Source organism: Saccopteryx bilineata, chromosome 4 (assembly GCF_036850765.1).
Source record: "Saccopteryx bilineata isolate mSacBil1 chromosome 4, mSacBil1_pri_phased_curated, whole genome shotgun sequence".
NCBI lineage: Eukaryota > Metazoa > Chordata > Mammalia > Chiroptera > Emballonuridae > Saccopteryx > Saccopteryx bilineata.
The window spans coordinates 134,162,566-134,190,539 of record NC_089493.1 but is presented as its reverse complement, the minus strand read 5'-3'; the positions used below and the strand labels follow the sequence as shown (position 1 = coordinate 134,190,539).

The 27,974-nt window shown below is 46.3% G+C and overlaps 1 protein-coding gene and 1 pseudogene across 2 annotated transcripts in view; both read right to left on the bottom strand.

The window, feature by feature from the left end:
* FSTL4 (follistatin like 4) overlaps positions 1-27,974 on the bottom strand; it is a 539,950-nt gene that overhangs the window by 223,364 nt on the left and 288,612 nt on the right. The gene's annotated exons all lie outside the window — the stretch shown is intronic.
* Positions 1-27,974, bottom strand: part of LOC136333983 (large ribosomal subunit protein eL29-like) — an 84,637-nt pseudogene that overhangs the window by 51,396 nt on the left and 5,267 nt on the right.

The following is a 27,974-nucleotide window of genomic DNA, read 5'->3' as shown; positions in this document are numbered from 1 at the left end:
TGGCAAATAAATCCTCCAGCTACTTAGGTTGTAATGGCCACTAAAGGGTTTCTAATTTTTTTTTTTTTTTGTATTTTTCTGAAGCTGGAAATGGGGAGAGACAGTCAGACAGACTCCTGCATGCGCCCAACCAGGATCCACCCAGCAAGCCCACCAGGGCAACACTCTGCCCACCAGGGGGCAATGCTCTGCCCCTCCGGGGCGTCGCTCTGCGGCGACCAGAGCCACTCTAGCGCCTGGGGCAGAGGCCAAGGAGCCATCCCCAGCGCCCGGGCCATCTTTGCTCCAATGGAGCCTCAGCTGCAGGAGGGGAAGAGAGAGACAGAGAGGAAGGAGTGGGGTGGGGTGGAGAAGCAAATGGGCGCTTCTCCTATGTGCCCTGGCCGGGAATCGAACCCGGGTCCCCCACATGCCAGGCCGACGCTCTACCGCTGAGCCAACCGGCCAGGGCCGGGTTTCTAATTTTTTATTTCAGCCTCAATGTTGCCTTTCTTGTGCTGCTCAGAGGTCTCCTCTCCACTCTGGGGCCTTGAAACCAACACCTGCAGCTGAGGCCAGTCCTGTGGGAGGAAGCCCTCGGGAATGGACTGTCGTCAGCCCAGACTGTCTGCTGCAGTGAGGTGGTATCCATGCCTCTCAGGCAACACTGGTACAGGTGGCATTTTATCTTTTAAGGGGAAGACTCCTAGGGCCTTTCATAGGAGCATGGAGGCCTGGGTCTCAAGGACCTTCAGAGTCATGGGCCCCTGCTATAAAAAGTCCTCAAAATTAAAAGCAAAGTCTTGCAAAGCATACATGTTGGGGTGGGTTATTTACACTGCAAAATAATTCTTATTTACCACAGATTCAACCACAATATATACAGTGTGTCTACTATGTGCCAGGCCCTGGGGACACAGCTGGGTCACTAGCCGCCCCAGGCCCTGTGGGCCAGGTAGGACACTAAACCTAGATTTGGGGATGTGGTCTAGGAGGACCTCCAGGAGGAGGTACTGAGGGGGTGCACATACCATTTCGGTGGAAAAAGCATGTCCTGGAGAGCTAGGGCTCTGACCTGAGGTCCTGCTGCCTCTCATGGGGAGAGGTCAGGCTAGAGAGGAGAGGTTGGAGACCCTGCAGCACACATCAGGAGACTTATCAACCTTCTCTAGTGGGAACAGGTGCTAGAGAGGCCAGTGGGCGAGTCTGCACTGGGGAAATGGTGGTGACTGGGCAGCAGGAGACCAGAAGCCATGTTGTGAAAGCAAGTGCAGGGGACAATATAAGACTGGAAACCTAGAGAGAGGAGCAGTGAGGAGCCACAGTCATGGGTCCGGGCATGGCTACCCTGGGTCAGCCTCCTGGCTGGCCTCACGGGGCTCTTCAGGCTCATAGAATCTTTTCAGAAAGTCCTCCCTGGAATTTTCCTCTGGGACTTTTATGAGGATGCCATGCATGCAAATGAGACTCTCTAGGACACATCATACAGCCTCTTGCCTGTAACAGTTCATCCTAAAGTGCATTCAGTTATACTTAAATTTTTTTTTTCAATTTCAGGTTGGTTTTACAGTCCAGAAAGGAAGTGGGGCGCAGAGCCCAGCTAAAGCTGCACTGACCCTGGAGCCTGAGAAACCCAGAGGTAGGAGGGTGGAGCTGGGGCCCATGGGGGCCGGTGGGCAGACCGTGGTCAGGGACCCACAGCCGCTGGTTAGCACAGCCAGACCAGGTCTCTGGTGCCAGGGGAGGAAGGAGCACGGTGTGTCTGAGATTGGCACTGCCACCACAGACCAGGACCAAGACGAGCAAAGAGGATGGCTTTGGGAGTTTCCACTTCCTTCGAGTGCCTGCTGTCCCGATGTCCTGCCCTTCCCCATCAGAGCTCCCTGTTTGTCATCTGACTGCTCTACACCAGGTACCCATTGGCAGGGCATCTGCTCTGCCCTTTCTCCTGCCTGGGGCCTCAGTACCTGTGTCCTAGATATGCACAAATAATCATACAAATAATGACTGGCAATATGCAAGCAAGGTGGGAGCCAGGCTAACTCATTTCCAGCTGGGCCCATTCTGGTCTATTTCATAGAATGCAGTTCAGAAGGTGCTGATTTTAGCTAAGGCTTCAAACTCTGACATCATCCCTTGTTAAGCAAAAATGAATTCTTCCCTGCCCTGGCCGGTTGGCTCCATTGGTTAGAGCACTGTCCTGAGACACAAAGGTGTGGGTTTGATCCCCGTGAGGGCACATACAGTAGCAGATTGTAGCCTCTGTCTCTCACTCTGTAAAGGCAATACATAAAATTTAAAAAATGTATTTTTCCCTTGGACTTAGTCCCCCAAACACCCTAACCCCAAGCAGGCTGCCGTCCCCAACCACAGGGCCCTCTCCTTGCCTCCACAGGCTCCAGATTCAGCTTCCTCAGCAGAGTTTCTGGCTCGGCTCTTCTCTGAAGATTTGCTTCTTTGGGCCTCATTCGCTAGCACCCCCAGGATGAGGCAGAAGCAGGTAACCGAAGGAAAAGAGTGGTGGGGCCACCCCGCGTCTCTGGGCCATCTTGATCCATCTTCTCAGTCCACTCCTGCTACTGGCCATGTGCGGGCCAGCGCGCACGCAGGGTGACCAGTCAGCCCAGACTCGGCTTGGAGTTCCCTCAGCACCAGCCACCAGCCCACCTGTCAGCACAGTTCAGCAAATATGCGGTGACGGAGCCACCTCTTGCCTGCCTGGCCTACTGCAGCCCCCACGGGACACGCCTCATACCCTGGCCTTCTGTCTCAGGGCGATGTGGGGGCCTTCAGTGGTTTCCTGTGGCTGTTCTACTGATTTCCACAGACTTAGCAACTAAAAACAACACAAATATATATCATCTTACAGTTCTGGAAGTCAGAAGTCCCAATGGGCTTACTGGACTGAAATTAAAGGGTTGAACCTTCTCTATTCCTCTTTCACTTACAAGGACCCCTGGACAACGTTGGGTCCATTTGGATACTCACCCATCTCGAGAGCCTTAAGTGATTGTATCTGCATAGTTCCCTTTGCCAAGTGAGGGGATTAGGATGTGAATACTTTTGGTGGGGAACATCATTCTGCCCAAGTCAACCCATCAGCTCCTACGGCTACACGTGTCATTCTCCCCAGAACCAAGCTGTGGGGCTGGACTCCGACAGCAAAGACAACAGCAGCCCTGCGTAGGGAGGCGGAGGGGGCCCGGGCCTGCTGTGCCGAGGGCCGCCCCCCTGAGGCTGTGCCTGGACACTGTGGCTTCACTTGGGTGAGGGCACCTGTCCAGCTGGGGTTTGTCCCTTCTTAGGGTTTGGCCTGTCCTGGTTCCTATTCTTTGAGGTCAAGCCTGCCAGGCTGATGGATTTGCAAATGTTTTCAAGGCCTTTCTTCAGATGAAAGAATTTCTCAGTATGCTTCTACTTTACGAAATGCTTTTCCTCATTATAAAATGACACACATGCCCTGAAGACAAGATTCTGAAAAGGAAACAAGTCCCCTGTGATCCCAACACACAGAGTGAATCCAGCTAGTTAGATACATGGAAATTCTCATGGGGATCATCCCGAACACCCTGGCCCGTAAGTTTTTTGCCCCTAACCATTTGCCAACAATTCCTTGTGTCACTCTCTCTTCCAGCTACAGCAGGATTGGTAACAACATGGTAGGAGTCTGCTTCCCTCCACCATAGGTGGCTGAGTCCCTGCTGGCTGTTCTGTAAGCTTCTCCCACTAATACGGGTCATGCTGCCACCTGAGCTTTTCTGTACTGTTACGATAGTTTCCTTGGGACAGAGTGCTGGTGGCAGAAAAGCCAGGTCAGGAGGTACATGTAAGCTTCAAGAAGGGAGAGACCATGTCTAGTGTTTTCATGATATTTCCACAGTGAAATATGGCTATTTAAAGACTGAGTAGGGCACTGATGAATAAATGTGATGACTCTAAAATAGTCAGCTGAGTGAAAGAAACCAGACACAAGAAAGTACATACTATGTGATCATACTTATAAGGAGTTGGAATAGGCAAATTTAAGCTATAATGACAGAGATCAGATTAGCAATTGTCCCAGTAGAGGGGGTGACAGGCAGGGAAAAGCCACAGGAAAACGTTACTGGGGTGATGGAGACATTCTGTATCTTTATTGGTATGGTAGTGACACAAGTGCATTTGTGTGTTTGTCACAAATCCCTGAATTCAGCCACTTATGAATAGGAATATTAATGTTTAGATTCTTAAAAATTTAGAGTGTATTTGCTTCATGAAAGCCCGCCCTCTCTGCTGTTCACAGGATTCACAGTACTTCCTTTACTATTCTTTGGCTCCATTACAGCTCTGACTTGGGACCCTTTCCCTCTCTGCTTTCATGCTGGCTACAGAACTGGAGACAGCAGGACAGGTGGAAAAGAACTCTCCCTGACTCTCCATGTCCCTGGCAGAGGCAGAGCTAGGCCTCCAGGTAGGTTCCAAGAAGAGCAGCTTTCCTGCAGTGCTACCCAAGAAACAGCCAGTCTTCACTACGGACAGAGGCTGGGCCGGGAGGTTGCCTCCTCCACCATGCCAGGGCTTCGGGGCGCATGCTCTGCACACCCAATCATCCACCTACACCACACACTACAAGTACAATATTCTCTTCACTTTTTTTTTTTCAAAGTCTTAAAAAGAACTTTGGTGATTTGCCCCCTGCAAGCACCTAGCTGTTGCTTGACCTTTTAAAACCTGTTTTCTGGTAAGAAAGAAAGGCTTCATTGTTTAATTCAAAGCTGGCTCCAAGCTCTGACATTAACGCATGAAAATGTGTTTTGGTCCAACAATCCTTTTGAAAAATCTAAATCTGAAAATATGCTCCCTTCCCATCTGAAGTTAAAAAACAGAAACATTGCTGTTAATGTCTCTTAGAGTTTATTTTTTTTTGGCAATAAAAACTTTTTTGCAATAAACAGGCTTTCCTTCTTTGTGAGCATTCTTTAAACTCACTATGTCTCACAGGCTGGGACAGGAAGCAAGAGATAGGCAATAACATCCCAGTGGGATGGTTCCTGTTGATGTGATTACAGCTTGAGGGAAATAAGAGATAAGCAAACTTTTCTTTAAGTCATACAATTATGCTTGGTAGAAATAAAAATAAGCTCAAAGAAGAGAAAATGTTTTCAAATTTTAGGCAGTTTTAAGAGCAGCAGTGCATTTGCCCTTCAAAAATACTATATAAAGTCCCTGTCATCACTCCTGAGAACTGGGGGGGTGGGGGGTGGCAGGCTCCATTAACATTTCCCAATTCTCACGCGAGTCATGCTCCCCAGCACAGGCAGTTTAATTGCCACCTTACCTTGTGCAGCATTTCCCCCCCTAAAGCTACATTTGGGGAATTAAATCTTTGAGAATAAAACCGTTCAATCACAATAACACAATTGTGTATTAACTTTTTTTCTCTCCTTGGAGTTTATAAACCTCAAAATTCTTGCTCTAAAAAAAGAAATGAATTTTAGAAATGAGTAAAATGACTCAGGGTAAGCAGAACATCAGGTTAACTTTTTCTGAGCCCTTACAACTAAGAATGAGTCTGAAACATGCCTCCTGACCTCTTCTCATTCAATGAATTTTCCAAGGAGGGGCTCACATTCCAGCCATACAGTGCTGGCTTCTTTCTAGACTTTTCTAATAACTGGATGAAAAGCATTGTGTCTATGTGAAAACCACATTGGGAATGGGAGCCCCTTACCTCCAATCCTTTATCTGATGTTTTGAGATTAACAGTTGATTACAATAATTCTTTGTATTTACTACTATAATTAAGAAGCATCCTCTCTTTTGATATGTGCTGTCCCTTCTACAACAGCAGGGGCACTCCTAGTGGATCCTTCGCTCCTACTGGAGCTCCTATTTTTCTCCTCTTTTCCAACTGCGGTCTTCAGGCTTCAAGAGACTCATTTCATTGTTCTCTGCCCAAGAATCTACAGAACACCAGACCCATACGCCTGTGCCAAAATTCATAGGTTTCTCTTGTAGGGCTTCCTGCTTTTGCTCCTAAATGTCTCCATGCACCACAAAAATGTTCCCTGCAACCTCTGGGGCTTGGGATGTGTACTCAGGCAGCCATGAGGCCATTCCTGGGGGCTGTCACATGCCAAGTTTCTTCTACCAACAGTGGTTCTAAATGGGGCCAGACTGCCTCCTAGCAGTTTTTCTGGAAATCACAGGAGAATTCTCTGTTGTTACAATGACTGGGGGTGTGGTGCATGGACTAAGGTGACTGTTAGCATTGAAGGAGCAAGGATCAGGGATGCCAGACAGTCTGCATTGTACATAGTTCTTCACAATAATGAATTGCCATAATTCTTCATTTCTTTGAATGTCTCATTGGACACCATGGTGGTGAAAACATCTTCATAATTATTTGAGCCTAGAACCTCACTCTGGTTATATATAAATTCGGTGTATCTTGTGTATGGTTTTAACATATTGGGGGTTTGGGATACAATTACTATGCAAACCAAGGGAAGAGTATACATTGTTTTATTCAGAACTCTTTCAAAAGCCTTTCCCCAGCTCATTGCCAGTGCAACCGGTTGTTTGTGGCCTGAGTTGCCAATTCTTGCACCTGCCACCTGAGTCAGTTGCATTTGTCACGGCTGCTTTCATGCCGGCGTCTGGCCTCCTCACTGGGAGCCTGTCCTGGCCTTGCATGGGCACCCACCTATTGAAACACATAGTACAGTATTTTTTGCTGCATAAGACGCACCTGACCATAAGACGCACCTAGGGTTTTAAGGAGGAAAATAAGAAAAAATATTCTGAACCAAATGGTGTGTTAAAATATTTAATAAAATACAATATTTTTTGCTCCATAAGATGCATGGGCATTTCCCCCTCCACCTTTGGGGGGAAAAAGTGCATCTTATGGAGCAAAAAATATGGTATTTTACTACAGATTACTCTCCTTGTATTTCTCATTTATACTTCAATTAGGGCATCCTACCTTGAAATGATGTGTAAGTAGATTCTACTATCGATCATTTTCACTTCAGAGTTACAAAGGGGGCATTACAAATAACATGTTACAAAAAGCTGGGCACTGGATGTGAAACAGAGAAGCAGCGCTTGCAGGCTTGGCTGTGGGATGCCATTGTTTGTTCACTTGAGAGTTTGTTAGTTCTCCCTGACACGCATTGCCTGAGTGCCTGCTCAGCAGGCACGGGGTGGGGGGTGGGGGTCACTGCATAGGCCTTCAGGGGTCTCTGATGGGTCCAGGCACTGAAGGCTCTGGGCCGGCTGTGTGCACATGCATGAAAGGATGGCCCTTTCCTCTCCAAATTGGAAAGTGCGGGTCTCAAGTATGGGAAATAGAACAAGTCTGGGGCGAAAGCTGGGCACAGGGGGCAATTTCAGGCTGCAGCCCTTCTGTGGTGTGATGTTCTTCACGCCTCCTGCTGTGACACCTCCAGCCACCTCCTCTTCTCTCTTTTCCTCAGCAGCTATTTCTTGTGATCATGGTATCTCCCCTGCCAGGTAAGTATTAACCCTAGTTACTGTATATTTTATAACCCTTATCTGTGGTTGGGGGTGGCAGTGCCAGGCACAAGACTCTTGGAGGCAGTCTCTGTGCTGCGATGGCTGGGGTGTGATACAGGGTGGAGTGTTCTGGAAAGCCCCTTTGGGGTCCAGAAGGCAATGCGGGTCATCCAGTGAAGCCTCCTTCAAGCCTTGCTCTCCCCAGAAGCCCTGGAAATTCCCATCCTAGATGACTTCCCTTCGTCTACCTCCCTCTCACCATGCGTTCCCCCTGAGCTCAGACCCCAGGGCAGTCTGTGATCACAGCAGCCAGCGGGCCCCTGGCAGCAGTCCCAAATTCCTATGGTCTATACACTGAAGTCTTTAACTACACTGCTCACAAAAATTTGAGGATATTTTATTGCTTCATATTCATTTTGAAATATCCCCTAATTTTTGTGAGCAGTGTATATTAACTATGCTTCCATTTCACCTCCCTTGCCCTCTCTTTTCGAACAACAGCCTTTAGCATCCTTGTAGGAGGCAAGGCCAGGTGTCCCTGGACCTCCAGCTAGTGTACTGGGCACTGTAGCCAGGAAACATGTGGGTTATGGGCCGAGGAGCCTTTCAGAACTGAGGCCACAGCCTGCAGGAATGAGTGCCACTCACTAGCCTGCATGCTCACACACCCAGGGTGGCCTGAAATGAGGGCTGTCCACCCTACTCCACACCCCCCATCAGCGCTCACAGCTTTGTGCAGGCCCTTGTCACTGAGACCACCTCTCACTGAGCTAACAATTGTTTCTATGCTGGGTTAATTCACAGACAGCAGTACAGAAGCCACTTTGCAATAACTCACCAGCCTTCCTGCTGATTTGGACCACCTGTGGGTCTTAACTATGCTGTTAGGAAAAGATCTTTAAGTAACCCCTTCCTACTGAACAGCATGGCCAAGGCGCATACACACACAATATCCAGAATCAGCAGGCAGATTGACAGCTCAGAAATATGAAAGTAAGTGTGTCTGTGGGGTGGACGGTCCCATCATTGCCCAGTGGGGATGTCCTGAGCTAGGCTCTGTTTCTGAGAAGACAAGTCCTGGTCTGTTCTTAGCCTCTGAAGCCAGGTTCTGTGGCTGTGGGGGTCACTAGTGAGACCTATTGTCTCAAGACCCGCGACCCCTGAGGGACAAGGAGTGTCTCAATCTTGGTGGCGGTTGGGCCTCAAAGGGATAACTTGGAGGGGCTTCCCTGTGCTAGGGCCTCTCCCTCCTGCTGAGTCTTGATTTAATGTCCTGTAACCAAGCCTCCAGGGCCTGCCTGCCGGAGCCGCCCTCCCGACGCATGTTAGCAGACAGCGTTTGGGAAATTGTGCAGTTATGAGGCAGGTGCTCAAATGAGTCCTGAAAGAGATGGTACATTTTTTTAGCCACTTAATTGAATCTGTGGCAGTAAATCTTTTAGTCTTCTCTAAGCATTTAGAATTTCAATTTTACACCATGGATTTTTGTGCTCAACCCCCAGTGAAAATGAGCTTTTAATCAACTGTTCTCAAAATGTCAGGTCCCCTTATCTCTAAAACCCACTGAAATCCTTGTGCCTACATTTGAAAAAATGTGTCTGCATCCCGTTCTCCCTTTCAGCTCTCATGTTCTTTATCGTGGCTTTATCAGAGCCGTTTGTGAGGTTCATCTCTCTCTTAATCTTCTCAGATTTTTTTTTTTTAAGGTGAGTTTTCCATTTCAATCTGGCTTGGCTGGCTGATCTATTAAAATTGTTGGCGGCCATGGCCTCATAGGTGCAGATAGGCCCGTGAAGTCTCTGGCAATTAACACAGAGGTTAATTGTATGGTCTTTAATTAAATCAGTAATTTTTCTTGAACATTGTTTGTGGAACTCTGTAATAAATGAAGCCATAAATCTGTCCTTGTTTTATGAGGAGCCTGAGTTTGTTATGTTCTTGCTCACTCCTTTTTCCAAAGGCTGGTCATGACAAAAGCTAATTTCTAAAAAATACTTAGTGGAGAAAAAAGAACTCCAGGGATTTTAATGGCAAATGTTTTATTTAACCATGGTTTAGGAAAAAGTGTTTTTTAATACTTTTTTGGAAAAACAGAAAAGGCCTCTGGCTGAACTACTGGCCTGGGAGGACCCCAAGACAGGGCCTCCCTCCAGGGGCAGGACAGGTACCAGGCTCCCTTGGGACTTCAAGCTCAATCCAAACACTGCTGTCATTTCACTGGCCACTAGAGGGCAGCAAACCCACCATCTGCTGATTTGTTAATCGGCACCCTTGTCCTGACTCCCTGAATGGGGCAGCAGTGTTGTCCTATCGATTTCTCCTTGGCTCTCTGATTTCTGATGAGCCTGATCAGCTGTGCAGTCTTCAGTCCTTGCTCCTTGATTTGTCAGGAGGATGAGTTATCTGAGCAGACACTCTCTGTGATTTGTAGGTTGGAGGACTCTGCTGTACTGCTGTGACCTTTTCAATATTCTCTTATTAGATGGGCTGGCCATTTCAACTTTCTCCTGAAGTGTCTTCCACATGTGCTGAGGAGGAAGATTGGCCAGTTAATCAGAACATCCAGTGCTGAAAAGGTTGAACCAGGGCTGTGGGTATTAACACGCACTGTCTGCATTAGTACCGCATAGCCTGTGAAGTTCATGTCCCACAGACTCAGGCGGGGCCACATCAAGGGATGACCAGCCCTCAGATCCTCTCCTACCCCTAGCAGACAGGGACCTGTCCTTCACTCTTACGTTACCTTCATGGACAACCCAGACTCCTCACCCTGGTCTACCAGCCCCACTGGCCTAGGCTCCTGGCCCCTTCCCTGATCTCACCTCCCAGCACCCTTCACTTCATTTCCAATGCATCAACCATAGTGACCTTTTTGTCCTCGAGCATGCCAAACTCCTTCCAGCCTCAGGGACTTGGCACATGCTGAGGCTTGTCTTGGATCACCGTTTCTCCAGATGTTTGCATGGCTCTCTCCTTCTCAACATTCAGCTCTCAACTCACATCATCATCTCCCCACAGAGGCCATCCCAAGATATCCTCACCATGAAGCCCTCCGAAACATCACCCTACTTACATTCCTTTAAAGTCTTTTAAACAGATAAATCATTTATCATGCTTGTCTGTTGTGGGGAAAGCCACGTGTGTATCTCTATGAAAAACTATGGGTGCTTTCCCTCGGGGGCAATATTCCAAGATTGATCTCCCGCCACTGTGAGGTGCGGTTCCCTGATTCTCTCAGCCGCCACCATTAGGGGCGGTTTTCCTGATCCCTTGTCCTCCACTGCCAAGGCTCCTCAGTTCCTCTACTGTCTGCCCAGACTCAATGTGAACCTGCCTGGCCTTGGCCACCAGCTTTTCATCTGTTCAAGGGTTTATTTTCTGTCACAATCTACTCAAATATAAACAACTCAAGGACAAAGGACATTGTCTGACATGGTCACCACTCTATCCCTAGTGCTTGGCACAGTCACGAATACACATTATTGTCTTATATTGAAGATAGCAGATCTTCAGTAAACATTTATTGACTGTTATGGACCAAATTATTGTATCCCACCCACAAAATTCATATGTTCAAATCCTAACCCTGATGTGATAGTATTTGAAGGTGGAGCCTTTGAGAGACAATGAGGTCATGAGGGATTAGTGCCCTTATAAGAAGCATGAGAACTTCCTTCTTCTCTTTTCTCTGTCACATGAGAAAACAAGAAGATGGTCATCTATAAACTAGGAAGTGGGCCCTCATCAGACATAGGGTCACTGGCACCTTGACCTTGGACGTCCAGCCTCTACTGTGAGAAATAAATGTTTGTTGTTTGAGCCACCTAGCCTAGGGTAGTTAGTTATAGTAGACTAAACTAAAACAGAATAAAAACAACAGTGTAGTTTATTAAAACATAATCCCATAATTCAAATTCTACACTAGTCCCTGAAAACTCTGTCTGCTTCCCCATGGCCCTTTCCCCACCCCTTCCTGGGAGGACCCAGAGCACACGGGAGGGCTCCAGTGACACAGAAGGCTGGCCAGGTGAAACCTACAACGTGAGATTTTAACTTACTGTAGTTCTTATTCCAAGTCCCACCAAGTGACTAATGGAAAATGGAAGTTTCTTACACTGTAACAGCATTTACAGCAAGGAAACCATTTAAGATCTAAGTGTTGAACTACTTGAAGTACTTGCCTCAGCTTGAAGAGGCCAAAAAAAAAAAAAAATCTCAAAATTCCCTTTGCTTAATTTTTGGGTGCGTGGCATTCCGACACTGTTCAACAATACATTTAAATTTGGATTTGTAAAGCCAAACAGCATCAGGATGAGAGGGCCCTGCTCTTGTGACTGAACATCCTCCCCTTGAAGGCCTGACTGTTCTGAGGGTGACTCTGTTAGCTTTACTGGAGCAGGCTTAGGTGAGAACAGTCATCTTCCTTCCTGGAAGAGCTCAGCTCTGGGCTGGCGAGCGGTAAGCAGACACGGCGGCACACTTGCTTAAGGCAGCGAGGAAGGAGCGAATACCAAGACATGCAGAATCACGTGCGCTGCGGTGAGTGAAGACTCAATTCAGCCTGCAATGCCAACACCAAAACTTGGGCTATGTGTTTATAGCCCTGCTGAGTGGCTGAGTGTTTTAAGCACTACCTAAAAATGTGTGGGGTTGGAAGGGTCGTCTCCGAAACAGCGTGGAAATTTTTGTTCCAGAATGTCTCTCTTCTGTCCTCAGATAAACAAAGCAACTGCCAATGGACATGTTTCACTCTTAGAAGGAAGTGTTCTAGGAAGGCAATCAAAGCATCACTGAAAGGCCCGTGTTGTTTTAGTTCTATCCCAATCAGCCCCTGGGCTGTAGGCTCGCGATGTGAGGAGGCTGCGCTGCCACTGTCAGGGCACTCCTGGGAGCGCGCTTACACCAGATTTTGGTCTGCAGCAAGCGGAGCCCTGAGACAGCTGTGGCTGAGCCAGGCTTTCCTCCCCTGCTCTCCCTCACCTTGACCATGAAAGAAGGAAGCAGGCCTCCCTCCATGCCGGGGTTCTGCAGCAGGCCATGCCGGGAGTTTGGAACCAAAGATCAGGGAAGCAGAAAAGGATTTAGAGCTAATGCTTTTAACTGGCTGGAGAGCCATGACCTGTGGGAGGAAACCAATCAAACACAATACCACAGGTGACATGGGATGTACTTGAATAGAAACCTAGCATAGTTTCACATTGCATTTTGCTGGATGGCTGGAAGTTTGTTCTCCATATCCTGTTGTTGATAAACCCAGGTCCAACAGGCAGGATCAAGACGCCAAGCCTAGGACCTTGAAGGAGCCAGGAAACCATCTTGTTCGAACCTGACATTGTGCAGATGGAAACGTCAGTAGAGGGTTAACCTTCTCCAAGGAGAGTCTGGCCTTTGCCCCCTGGCTCCTGTGAATGTCCTGCTTGATAAATGTCTTTATTGACCTGTGAGCATTGGGCCACATTAGTCTATAACAATGCAATTTATGGTGAGAGCCATGAGCCTCGTGGCATCAGCACAGCCTTGAAAGGGCTGGGCATTAAGGTCACTTACAGGGGCAGCTACCCTTGTCTATGTGATGAAGTCACAACCAAGTCTTTGGACACCAAGGCTCAGGTGAGCTCTGGCTGGCAGTCCTCTGGTGTGTGCTGTCACTCATCATTGCTGGAAGAAGCAGGGGCCGTGCACAGAACTCCATGGGAAAGGACAGTCAGGAGTTCTACACTCAGAGCCCTCCTGGCCCCGCCCCATGTACCTTCCTGCCACTGAAGCCAACCTGTATCCTTTGCTGTAATAAAACCGTAACCACGAGTACACTGGCTGCTCTCGGTTCAGCAAGCCCTTGTAGAAAAGCACCAACCACAAGGGTGGTCTTGAGGATGTCTAAACAAACTTACAGTTGGTATCAGAAGTTAGGGAGGTCTTGGGGATTACCTAACTTTTCAGAAACTGAGGTCCAGAGAGCAGGAGGAAGAGCAAGGAGGGAAATCGGGCCTCCGGTGCCCAGTGCAGGTCCCAAGACCCAGGAGGCATACTGCATGCAGATGCCTCAGCCAGGAAACAAACACATCAGAACAGAACCACAGAGCAGGGGCCCCATATGCTGGCCCATGGACACCTGTGCTCTTGGCTTGCTGTCTGATCACTTGGACCCTCCAAGCCCAAATCTACTAGGTCCTTTCCATCTGCACCAACTGTGGACATGTTGTTGGCTTATCACTGGGCCCATTCCAATCATTTTATTTCACTGAGTGAAGATCAATTGGCAGGCCAGGATTTTTCCTAGTGCCAACTGGTTTTTTCTGTAAAAGGGGATTTTTCAGCAGACGGTGCTTCAGGGATTGAGTTTTTCTTACAGTGGGAAAAGCCAGTGTTGAGACAAATACAGGTGACCACCCAATAAGTGGAGAAGCTGCAGACACTGGTTTCCAGGTTGACTTGGCCCACACAGAGGCTCTGGAAGGCACACCCACGCATGGCCTGCTGAGTGCCAAATGTGTCCTTTTCTTGTTAATGTTAATCTCGCTATATCTTCCAAAGCTCAGTCCCCAACTGGCATTTGAGAATTGGCTGGAGAGAATCATGCCTTTTAATAAAACAAGAAGCCAATTATGCAAGTGGTTGCGTTTGCAAGTGTCATCTTACTAACATGCAGCAGGCACCATCCCTCTGTCAGTCACCTCCCTGGGGCTCCGCACTCCTGTGGCTCCTCAGCAGGACCTGGGCTGAGACCCTCACTGAGACGTGTAATGCCATTCACAGAAGAGTCATAGAATGTTGTGGTGGCAAGGTGACAGAGAGAACAGTCAGGCCAATCCCGTATTGTACAGAAGGAGAAAGTGAGGCCACCTGCCAGGGAACAGGGCAGGAAACCAGGTTTGTTCAAAGTCATGACCCCATGAGGGTGAAACACCAGGTGTTGGCACCCAGTCCCATATACCCCTTCCTGCCACCTGGGTGCTCGCTTGCTTTTTCTCCACAAAAGCTCAGTTCAGGAGGGCCGGTCCGACAGGTGGGATGTTAGAGACACCAACTGGCACATTGGGCCTGAAATGGCACCACTAACTGACATTTCCGTTATGTGATTTCCTGGGTAGACTCCGGTCACCTGGTCACCTGGAAGAGGCAGGACTTAGTGGACCCATTAGAAGCCTTCCCTCCAAATCTCCAGGGAGTCTCAGAGCTGAGGGAAGAAGAGGTGATAAGGACACAGGGAAGCTAAGTTTGGACAGAGATGGAAGAACCCCACTCCTCCCCCCAGGTGATAGTGAGGCCCTTTGCTGAGACTGGTCCTACCTCTCTGCCTCTCTGACCACCTTGCTGGGTTCCAATCCCACCTCCTCCAGGAAGTCTCCACAGTGCCCCAGTGCCCATTCTTCTATCTCCTTTGAAGTCTTGCTGTGGCGGTCAGAGCCACACAGCCGTCCCGGTTGAGCACCATCCTGAATCTTGCCCTCATCATCTCCTCTCTGCCCTGATGAGAACGAGCTCTCCAGGTAGAGGAGGGAGCTGGTTGTTGCCAAAATTCCCAGCTTGTGGCCAAGGGGATGACGAGGTAACTTGGACAATGTAGCCGTAGTTGGCAGGCAGAGCAGTGGGCAGCGAGACAGGAGCTAAGAATGACTGTCCCAGCCCTGCTACTTGGCCAGAGACAAGTCCATCACTTGGCATCTGACTCCCAGGCCAGGCCCACTAGACTGAATTATCTCCAGATAATTTAAGGAGTCTTCCCTGGGCAGTTGAAAAATTTTAAAACAATTAGCTATGGGCCCAGAAGAAAGCCTGGTGGCCCTCACCCAAAGGAAGTGAGGGCCTATCCCAGCCCTGAAGAGAGATAGGACAGGTCTCCGCCCGCAAGCCAGGGTGGTCCCGGGAAGGCTGGTGTATAGCTCGCATAGGGCTTGGACTCTACAGTTTCACCAGTGTGAGAGGGGGAGTGAGACAGAAAGCCGTGCTGTGGGGCATGGGAGAGACTGGGTGGGCTGGTGGGCCTGTGCAGAGGGGTGGGGCAGCGAGAGGCTTTGGGCCAAAGAAGGTGTGGTGGTAACTTTCGGAAAAGGGAGAAGAAAAAATGCCAGAATTCCAAGGAAGACCCATCAGAGTCCGAAGTGACTGAATCCCCAGACTGACAGGGAGAAAGGGAGACTGGGTGCCAAGTCAATCTGGGGTAATGGCTGCGTACAAACTGGGCTGCCCGCAGGAAGGTGAGCTTCGACATCAGGCCCGTGATTAGAGAGACGGAGGCTGCTTCCCTGGCCAGAACCAGTGCTGGCTCTTGGGGCTCTGGTGGCCTCAGATTGGCAAGTTGGGTCCAGGGAGGAATGGAGCTCTGGTGTCAGCTCTGAGGCGCTCGGGGAAGTGCCTGTGGGGCTCAGTGGGATGAAGTCATCTCACCTGGACCTTGGCACCAGCTGACCAGGTCAACTCTGCCCACATTTGAGGGCTTCCGGAAGCTGGCTTTGCATCCTCACTGCCACCACAGCTGGTGCCCTCACTGGCACTGAATGTACCTGCTTCTGAGGACATTCGTCCACATGGTTCTTGTGAAATTTAAAGTAGGGGCTGGTTAGTGTCCCTAAAGCCCCCATGAAGCAGGATGACTTAAGAAGTATGGGAAAGCATGGTACTCCTGGTGGCAAGTTGAGGCTTTCCTGGGGGGATGTTGGCTGGGTGTCCCTAAGGCAAGGCTACCCTGTGTCTGCACAAAGCAAGAACTCTGGATGGGGGCATCCGCTCTAATTGAAGAGCTGCAGAATACAGAGAGTGGCAGCTGGTTCACATGCACATACACCAGCAGAAGGCAAGGAAATGCCGTCTTCCCTTTGTTCTCAGACCCTTTGAAGTGCACAGAAACAGGCAGTCACTCCCTCACCCATCGCCAGGCATTGTTTGTTATGGGAACATCATTTAAATAGGCTGATGTGGGCTTGAAAATATACTGAGGTCCAGCAGTGTCTATTGAGCAGAAGCCTGCACTTCAGGTTGGAGGTCCCTCCAGGTGACATCGGCCTCCGTCCCAGGCCAGAAATTCCTGCCTTTCTCCCTGACAGACACAGCTTCCAGCCTCTGCTGGTCATGTCTAGGAACCGGAGGCCCGTTCCCTGTCACAGACAGCTCCAGCTGTCACAATGCTCACTATTTTATGGTAAAAACTACTTCTTGAGGGGAAGCAATATCATGACACTGGAAAGTGGGTCATTCAAAATCTGCCTGCTGCCACCCGCCCACAGGCTCAACATCCCCCTGCTGGGGCACCCACACCGACCGTGTCTAACTTCCAGGTGGAGGCCCTCACATTTGGACATAGTTCGGACAATGCTTCATGCTGAGCTTTGGGGACCATCAGGAAAAATCTACAGTGTGGTTTTTACTGTCCTGTGGATAAAGATTCCATACCACACGCTTTCCTGGTCTTCTCCATCCTGGGGGCCACCTGCTTGTCAAAATCTCTCACCACATGACACCATGGAGAGAACACATGACTCAGCTTGGCCCGGCTGGTGCTCAGTGGGGTGTCACCTCCCTCTCTCAAGGTCCCTCTGAGGACTAGGTCACCATCCACCAGACCTTCCAACAACCTCTTCCAATGCCAGCAGGAACCCAACCACCAGGCTGCCACAGGAGGAACAGGTGGGAAAAGCCATTGAGAGAGAGCAACCCAGAGATTCTACATTACTCTGGACCAGTTTTGAGTAGCACAGAGTGGGAAGAATAAGCTGGCCCGAATGAAATCAGGCATTGCCACATTAACGTCACTTACACAGAACAGACTGGGACAGGTTAGAACAGCACTCCCGCTAGGCCTCCGGAGGGTACTAGGAATCTGCATTTCAAATGTGGCGTTTCTCGTGGAAACTAGGCTTTCAGTGGGAAGGATGGAAGTTACAGCACCAACAAGAGGGCATCCTCTCTCACAGTGCCCAGAGGGAGGCAGCTTGGCATTTCAGGCTTACACCAGCTGTCCTGCCCCCGGCAGAGATCATGTGGTTGACCTTTCAGGGAGGGACTCGGTGTAAGAGGAGCCTCTCCACTCCTCTGCATTGATGGGTCACCCAAGGGGCTGCACCTTAAATCCTGGTCTTTAGAAGAGATGCGATCAGAAGATTTGTCCCAGAGGGTCCTTCTGGAAATATCTACATTGCGAGAGTAATAACGTGAAGTCAATGAGAAACAGCACCTTGCGAGAAGGCTGTGTAACCAGCTGTCTGGAAATTCAAGAGGCCCACTGTGTGCACACATGAGAGTGGAACAGTGAACAGGCAGAGGCACCAAGAGGACCGTGTATGTAAACTGGGATTCCTACTGCGAGCAGGCTGACTGGCTCAGAACAGCCCACAGTGTGGGCCCCCGCCATGTGGATCCCTGCCTGGCTCCACGGACAGGCCGAAGTGGCCGAGTGGTTGCGTCTCTTGAGGGACAAACACCCCTGGTCTTTATGGCCTTGCTCAGGTTGGAATGGTCCTTAAGCAGGTGGGGCTTGAGTTTGGGGTGCTGGTCCCACATTGAGCAACCATTTGGGGCAGACCCCACAACTCCCACCGTTTCTGCTTGGGATGCCCCGATCACAAGCTAGGCCATGTGGTCTGGGGTGAGGCCACAGTGCCCCTCAGTCCCCCTGGGTAGGGCACTAAGGCAGGTGTCCAGCAATAGCACCCATGCAGAGAGAGTCCCCAAAACCTCAGCATGAAATACTGCCTGGCTCTACCTACAGCATGGTGCTGTCTTCTGTGTTGGCTTCAATAGAGCAAGCAGTTCACAGAGCCTCAGAATTGCCCCACGCTTCCAGGAGCACGAGAAGCTGCCTCTCGGCTCTGCCTCCCTTCTGCAGTGAGCTTACCCAGCCAAGAGAATGCCAAGTCGTTGCCTCTGCCCAGCCTGGAATGAAGGCTCTTGAGCAAGGGAACCCTGAGCCCAGCCCCAGGGGGCAGCTTAGAAAAGGTGATTTCAAGGCTCTGCTCTCATCCTACCCCAGCTGCGCCACACTTGGGTTTACTGGCCTGGTCACAAAGGAGTTTATTTGATAATAAATGCAGCTGTGTAATTTTCTCCTACTCAGTCACTATGGAGCCCAGCATTCACATTAAGGTCCTTCCGGAGGAGGGCTCAGTACAGTGGTGGAGCTAAAAGGAGGGGGGCAGGGTCCCTTCGCCTCCGTCAAGGACCCAAAGACATGTCACCAGAGATAGACCTGAATTCACCATCTCTTCTCCGTACAAGCTGTGCAGATGGAATGGCCTTTAATAGTTTCCCTTCTCCATAGAAACAGTGACAGCACAACCATCCTGGTTAAACACAGACCCTTCTAATCATGTTCCTGGTGGAAAGTTAACTAAAACATTCTCAGATCCACAATTCAGGCCAATGGCAGTGCAGGTGGCACAGGGTCACAGAGTGAGGGGGAGACCTTGGAATCCCAACATTTCACAATTGGAAGGAACCGCAAAACCATCAAAACCATAAGCCAGCTACCTCAAAATGAGCGGGCTAAATTCCATGAGCGAACTGGCACACAACCTAACTAAGCACATTATTTAGAAATGTTTATATGAAGCAGAATTGCAGGGGCTGTTTCAATTTTAACACCCCTGCCTCTCCTGAAGGGATTCTCTGCTGCCTTAACCAGCAATGACCCTCCGAGCCCACCCCACCTGCCCTGCCTGGGCTGTGAGCCTTTTCCATAAAAGTGATGGTTTGACTCATTGTTGAGGGAAGAGATCAGGTTATAAAGTACTATTTATACTTTATAATGTAATATTATAAAGGGGGGGGTAATGTGTGCATAGGTGTGTGTGTTTGTATATATAGATAAATATAAATATAAATAAATATATATATAAAACGCTCTAAAGGTATATACCAAATATTATCCATTGTCCTCTCTGATGATAAATATCTTTCTTCTTTTGTGCTTTTTTTATTTCCAGTTTTCTGCAAATAACGCATAATACCATTGTAATCAGAAAAACAATAGCCATAAAAAGAAAGCAACAGTGGTTACTCTTCAAAACTCCCAATCAAGGCTCGCCTGCTTTGATTGAAATAGCAAAGGCTCGCGCCAGTTCCCCACTCTCAGAAACAGCCGGAATGCCGGAAAAGCAGGAGAGGAAGCCGACTGATTAGTAAAAGTGGCAGAGGAGTCCAGAGGGGGTGCTTCTCTGTGGCAGAAACACACCTGCCTCTACTCTTGCTCCTGTTGGGTATGGTTGATCCATTAGCACCAGCTACCCAAAACGTCTACCTGACGGGAAATCTGACTTTCTGTCATGAATAGACTCTAAGGTTAATTTGTTTCTTTCATGTTGACACGCTTTAAAGTGAGATAAACTCTTGTGAGAAGGGAGTGGAAGCAGCAAAAAAAAAATATTATAAGTTTATGAAAGATCTGTGGCCTAGAGTGCAGGTGTACTGCTATCATAAACTGATATTCAGATGTAAACAAATGGAGACACATACTATATTTGTGGATTAAAAGACACAGTCATGGGAAATGTACATTCTCCTGAAAATATGAGCATTTGCTACAAAACAGAGGTGTTATTGTAAATCTCTCAAAGAACAGATGAACCTTTTAATAAATAATGCCTCACATAAGTTGGGATCCATGTGAAAAAAAAAATAAAGCTAGGCCTATACTTTACACCAGGGGTCTCAAACTCACGGCCCGCGGCCACAATTTTGTGCAGCCCGCCAAACAATTTTGTGCGGCCCGCAGAATAATCCACGAAGTTCAAAATATTTTGGATAAAATTAAGTAAGCCTAGGGGCCTACTTGTATTTTTCATTTCTCTAGCATCCTAGCTAGATATTAGCTTAGTTAACAGCAGTTGTGATACGAACTACAGTTTCTGGTCGTTTTGTGACACTGAGTAAACTGCATGTACGATTGTGCTTGTTGTACTGATTTTTTTTTGTTTTCAACTGCAGTGAGAAAAGTGTTGCGTAACAGTTGCCTTTTGTAGACCTAGTGCGGCCCGCCAAACGGCTGTGATCTTGCTCTGCGGCCCACATGCTGAGTTGAGTTTGAGACCCCTGCTTTACACCATTCACAAATAACTACTTCCAGGTAGGCTAAAAAAATAAACATGAGATTTCACTTCTGGAATGACCCACAGAGCAAATACAATACAAATTAAATTTCCGCTAGGGTATGTGTACATGTGTGTGCATTCATATATGTGTGCACACACCTGACAAGCTGATTCTACAATTTACAGACAGGTATAAAGGCCTGAGGACAGCCTCAGAGCTTGCAAGGAGAAAGAACAAGGACTTGCCTTATGAAATGTCAAAACTTATTATAAAGTTCTGTTAAATAAGACTGTGGTATTGGTGTAGGAATAGACCAATTGAACAGAATAAAGGGCTCCAGAATAGGCCACTGAAAATATGAACATCTGCTTTTAGACAAACGTGTTATTATAGATTCTTGGGGGAACAGATGAGCTTTTTAGTAAATGATGCTAGCAGAAGTTAGGATCTGTGCAAAAAGAAAACAAACAAAGCAAAATAAAACAAAACCAAGTTTGCACTTTATACCAGTCACAAAAAATTGCTTCTGAGTAGGCTCAAAAAATACACATGAGATTCTACTTCTGGTGGAGCTTTACAGACACGCTTCCCAGAGAAGTGACCATAACTGGTAAAATAATTAAAGAAACCAAACACTAACCATTTAAAGTGCCTGGAAATCATCATAAAGATGTTCAACACATGAAGAATCATTTTTCCAAGGAAATCTACTAAGTATTTTTTGTCCTTTATTATTAATTTTAATGGGGTGACATTGATCAATCAGGGTATATAGGTTCAGAGAAAACATCTCCAGGTTATTTTGACATTTGATTATGTTGTATACCCCTCACCCAAAGTCAAATTGTCTTCTGTCACCTTCTATCTGGTTTTCTTTGTGCCCCTCCGCTCCCCTCCCCCACCACCTCCCTCTCCCCCCACCCATAACCACCACATTCTTGTCCATGTCCCTGAGTCTCATTTTTATGTCCCACCTATGTATGGAATCATACAGTTCTTAGTTTTTTTCTGATTTACTTATTTCACTCGAAATCTACTAAGTCTTAATAGGAGCAGTGAATCACTTGAGTCATGACGTGCTGACTCCCTGTTCTCTGCCAGCTCAGTGTGAAGGAAGGCCCACTGTGAAGGGGAGTGGCCCAGGAGACAGAGCTCCTCCCCAAGCTCCTAGTCAAGATCTATAATATCTTCCTAGGAGGGTAGGACAGCAGCATTCCCCCTAGCTCCCTACTGCATAGGCTAAATTCCAAGCAAGAACAGCTGATGGATCTAGGGCTTTCACATGCAGCCTTGATTCATAGAATGGAAGCCCTGCTACTATCAAGGCAGGCCAAGGATACTGGAACTCCAAATGCAGGGCCAGCCCACCCACAGGAAATAGTTCCCATGCTTGGGGAGGTAACATGAGAAGACTGGAGGCTACCATCCTCACCCAACACTCCACTCAGTAAGTAAGGATGCCACTCTGAGAAAGTTGGGCCACTATCCCTGCCCCAAGCTCTAGAGTAGTGGCCTGAAGACTATACCCAGGGAGAGAGGCAGGGCATAAAAATAGAGAGCTCTGACTGAGAGGAAGTGACTTTATTTAAAACAGAGTATGAAGAAATTGAAGCCTAAGGGTGCTCTTGTAACAATGGAGATTTTGGTGGTAAGCAGTGAGGATATAGCTCTATAAGGGTAACTAGCTAGACTGTAGGCCAGCTAGTTTATTGGGGAAGGAAATAAACAAAACTAAAATTAACAAAGCCTAAAAGAAATGTGGGCAACCATTAAGCATACCAACATCTGTATAATGGGAGTACAAGAAAGGGGGGAGGAAAAAAAAGGAAAATATTTAAAGGACTAATGGCTGAAATTGTCCAAAATTGGATGAAAAACATTTACACATCTAAGAAACTTAATAAACTCCAAGCAGGATAACCATGAGAAGATCCACACTCAGACACATAATAGTAAAAATGTAGAAAGACAAACAGAAAAATTTAAAGTGGAAAGAAAATATGACTCATCCAGTACAAGGGAACCCAGAAACAATGAAAGCCAGAAGGCAGTGGGATGACATATTTAAAGTTCTAAAAGAAAAAAAGCTGTCAACAAAGACTGTAATAGCTAAGAAAACTATTTTTTAAAATGAGAGAAAATTAAAGATATTCACAGATAAACAATAACTGAGATAATTTTTTACTAGCATATCTACCTTACAAGAAATAATAAAGGAAGCTCTTCAGGCTGAATGCAATTGACTGTTAGATGGTAGTATGAATCCACACACAAAAACAAAGAACAGCCTGATCAGGCGGTGGCGCAGTGGATAGAGCATTGGACTGGGATGCGGACGACCTAGGTTTGAGACATCGAGGTAGCCAGCTTGAGCGCGGGCTCATCTGGTTTGAGCAAAGCTCACCAGCTTGGACCCAAGGTCACTGGCTCAAGCAAGGGGTTACTCGGTCTGCTGAAAGCCCATGGTCAAGGCACATATGAGAAAGCAATCAATGAACAACTAAGGTGCCGCAACAAAAAACTAATGATTGATGCTTCTCATCTCTCTTCGTTCCTGTCTGTCTGTCCCTATCTATTCCTCTCTCTGACTCTCTCTCTGTCTCTGTAAAAAACAAACAAACAAACAAACAAACAAAAAAACCCAAAGAACACTAGTAAAGGTATTATGTAATTATATGAGTATAAATATATATTTTTTCCTTTCTTGTCTTATTTAAAAAGCAATTGTATAAAACAGTGGTCAGCAAACCACGGCTCATGAGCCACATGCAGCTCTTTGGCCCCTTGAGTTTTTAGCAAAGGCCAGCTTAGGAGTACCCTAATTAAGTTAATAACAATGTACCTACCTATATAGTTTAAGTTTAAAAAATTTGGCTCTTAAAAGAAATTTAATCTTACTGTTGATATTTGGCTCTGCTGACTAATGAGTTTTTACTGGTGTAAAACAATATGGATATAAGGTATTGGTGGGTCTGTAACACAGAGATATGTAATATATTTGACAATAATAGCATAATGGAGGTAAATGGGTGCAAAACTATTGAAGTAGGAAATGAGACCAAATGGTAACTTGAATCCACAAAAACAATGGAGAGAACAAGAAATGTTAAATAAGATTTATATAATAAATTCTATAAATATATCCTTGCTTTATGTTTTTCTCTCAGCTTCTTTAAATGACAAATTATATAAAGCAATAATTATAACAAAGAAATGTTGGGTTTGTAACATATATAAATGTAATATGTGTAACAATAATAGCAGACAGGAAACTATTAAAAAAATAAAATACAACCTACTGAATGGAAGAAATAATTGCAAATCATATTTCTGATGAGCTAACACCAAAATATACAGAGAACTCATACAACTCAATAACAAAAAGATGAACAATTGCCTGACCAGGTGGTGGCGCAGTGGATAGAGCGTCAGACTGGGATGCGGAAGGACCCAGGTTCGAGACCCCGAGGTCGCCAGCTTGAGCGCGGTCTCATCTGGCTTGAGCAAAGAGCTCACCAGCTTGGACCCAAGGTCGCTGGGTCCAGCAGGGGGTTACTCGGTCTGCTGAAGGCCCACGGTCAAGGCACATGTGAGAAAGCAATCAATGAACAACTAAGAAGTCGCAACGCGCAACGAGAAACTGATGATTGATGCTTCTCATCTCTCTCCGTTCCTGTCTGTCTGTCCCTGTCTATCTCTGCCTCTGTAAAAAAAAAAAAAAAAAAAAATTGGCAGAAGATCTAAATAGACATTTTTCCAAAGAAGACATACAAGTGAATAACAGGTACGTGAAAAGGTGTTCAACATCACTAATCATCAGGGACATGCACAGGGACATCGAAAACTAAAGAAACACTGGTATGCAAAGACACATGCACCCCCATGTTCATCACAGCATTATTCACTGTGACCAACACATGGAAACAGCTAAAGTGTCCCCTGCTAGGGAACTGGATAAAGAAGATGTGGTGCATATACACAGAGGACTACTACTCAGTCATCAGAAGTGATGACATATTGCCATTTACTACAACATGGATGGACCTTGAGAACATTATGCTGAGTGAAATAAGTACATCAGAAAAAGCTAAGAACTGTATGATTTCACACAAATGTGGGATATAAAACTTAGACTCATGGACATTGACAAAGTGAAGTGGTTACCAGAAGGTGGGGAAGGGGAGGGAAGTAAAGAGGGACAAATATGATATATGATGACAGAAAATTATTTGACTTTGGGTGATGGGTAAAAAATGCAATTAACGGTTCAAATGCCACAGAGATGTTTAACTGAAAACTATATGTTCTTATGGACCAATGTTACCCCATTAAATTTAATTTCTAAATAAAAAAACATAATGAGATATCACCACATGCCTGTCAGAATGGCTATCACTAATAAATCAACAAATAAGCACTGATAAGGATATGGAGAAAAGGGAATCCTTGTGCACTGCTAGTGGAAACTGTAAATTGGTGCAGGCACTATGGAGAACATTATAAAGATTCCTCAAAAAGTAAAAATATAACTACCATATGAACCAGCAATCTCAGTTCTGGATATTGATCTAAAGAAAACAAAAACACTAGTTTGAGGATATTTGCACCCCTATGTTTATTGCACCATTATTTACAATAGCTAAGACATAAAAAAAACCCCTAAGTGTCCATCAGTGGATGAATAAAGAAATTATGGCATACACAAAGACACACACACACACACACACAGTTTGGAAAAAGTAGGTTAACAGTTGTATGTGAAATCCAGAGTTTATTCTTATATTATTATTTATTAATTATTGCATTATTTTCCATACAAACCACTAAAAACCTACTTTTGCCCACCCTGTATTATTCAGCCATAAAAAGGAATGATATCTTGTCATTTGTGACAACATGGGTGAACCTCAGATGTTGGGGTGTAAGAAATGGATGATCTTTCTTTAGTTCAAATAAATCAAGTAAAAAATAAAATTAATAGCAGATAAATGGGAAGAGGATGTAGAGGAGTAACATTTCTCCATCTCACTGGAATTAACTATGAATCTGAAGCAGATTCTTATAAATTGTGATGCAGGTTAGGCATAAAGTAACCATTAAGAAAATAACTACAAAAATATAGTATAATTTCATTAACAGACTTATAATACTACACTAGAACACAGTCACTTAGTGCTAAATAAAAAAGCATAAAAGGAGACAAAAACAAAATGGCACAAGACATATAGAAAACATGAAGGAAAATGTCAAATGTAAATCTAACTATATCAATAATGATAACTGTAAATGGATTAAACAATTTAATCAAAGGGCAGAAAATGTTAGAGCATATAAAAGCCAAGATCCAAATATATTCTGCTTATAAAGAACATATTTATAATTAAAGATAAAAATAGGTTGAAAGAAAAAGAATAAAAAAAGAAATTCTAAGACAAAGTGACTACACTAATATCAGACAGAGTAAACTTTAAAACAAAAAACAAAAACAAAAAATGTTACTAGAAATAAAGAGGAACATTTCTTAATGATAAAAGAATCAATTTTTTTGGAATATTTAACAATTATAAAACATATGCACCTAACAACAGAGCCTCTAAATACATGAAGCAAAAACTTCATGGGAGAAATAGATAATTCAATAACAATACTTGGAGGCTTTCCCCACTTTTAATAATGGAGGGAACAACTAGGCAGAAGATAAACTAGAAAACAGACTTGAACAACTCTATAAACCAATTAGACCTAATAAATCTCTATAAAACACACCATTCAATAACAGCAGAGTACACATTTTTTTCAAGCATACCTGGAACATTTTTGAGGATAGACCATATTTTGTATCATAAAGCAAGGCTCAAAAAAGTTCAAAGAACAGAAATAATATATGTTCTCCTACCACAATGGAATAAAATTAGCAATCAATATAAAAAACAAATATTGGAAGCCCTGGCTGGATAGCTCAGTTGATTAGAGTGTCATCCCAATATACTAAGGTTGTAGGTTTGATCCTCAGTTAGAGTACATATAAGAATCAACTAATGAATGTATAAATACATGGAACAACAAATCAGCCCCTCTCTCTTTATCTCTCTCTCCCTTCCTCTCTCTCTAAAGAAATAATAAAATATTTGGAAAATTCACAGTTATGTGGAAAGTCAACAACACACTCCTAAATAAACAATGGGTCACAGAAGAAATCAAAAGGTAAACTAGAAGATACTCTGAGATGAATGAAAATGAAGATACAACATAAAACTTATGGGATGCAGATAAAGAATGCTTAGAGGAAATAAATTTATAGCTGTAAATTCCTACATTAAAAAAGAAACAGAGACAAGATGGTGCTGGAGTAGGCGGATGTACCAACATCTACCTCCCAGAACCAAAGTGGATTACAAACTAATTTTAAGAACTATCATCTGGAAAAACCAACTTTGGACTAAACTAAGAGGACTCTTCAACCAAGGATCACTGAAGAAGCCACACCGAGACTGGTAGAAAAAGCAGAAACGCGGAGAGGGCTGCCCAGCTCCCCAAAGCGAACGGCAGCAGGGAGAAACTCGCGTGGCAGAAAGTGAGTTTAGCAGAGGGGAAGGGTCCTGAGCCCCAGGAACAAAGCCCCAGCCTGCAGTCCCAGAGCCCAGAAGAGGCATAAGGACAGTATTTAGCTGGAAACAAGTCAGGATACTGTTTGTGAGAGTCTGATTTCTCAGATTCAGGATCCTTCTTAAAGGGACCACGCAGGACATCTCTCTCACAACAACTCACCCGGGGCTCCTGGGGATGGGAAGAGAGGAGAGGACCAGAGTAACAGGAAGAGAGTGTAATCTAGGAGGCACAGGGAGAAACATTTTGGGAGATAGCCACCCTAACCCCTGGGACGAGTCACTCCCCAAAGCTGAAGTGAATATTTCCCCCGGAAACAGCAATACCAGCAAAGGGAAGCAGGAGAGCAGCCAAACAAGCTCCCCCGCGGCATTCAGAGCAGAGTTGCATAGAAGGAGGGAGCTTTTGGGTATACAGTAGTGAGTCTTAGAGTCCGAGCTGCAACGACCCACCCATGTGGCTGAGGGCTTGCCGGAGGGCGGGCGGCAGCAAGAGACAAAAGCGTGGTTCTGTTGGGAGGGGCGGAAGCCAGCTGGCCACCACTGGGCTCAGGTGTGAGCTCAATCTTGCCCGGCTGGAGAAAAGGAGACATGCAAAAGCGGTCAAGCTCAGCTGCCTGCAGCCTGTAATCCAGCCTGCAAGAGAAGGGCGGGAACCCCGGAAAGGGTGGAGACCAGCCCCTGAGCAAGGGCACAGGAGCACTGCCCGTGCAACCCAGGCTTGCGGTCTGACTTGGTAGCTGGCTCCTCCCGTGCAGGTGGAGCCAAAAGCCCAGAAGAGGCGGAGTTCAGCTACTGAGCTGAGCTTTGGAACGCAGTCCTGCCCGGCGGTAGAGCCAAGGCTAGCAGCCGTTCCTCCAGCGGGCT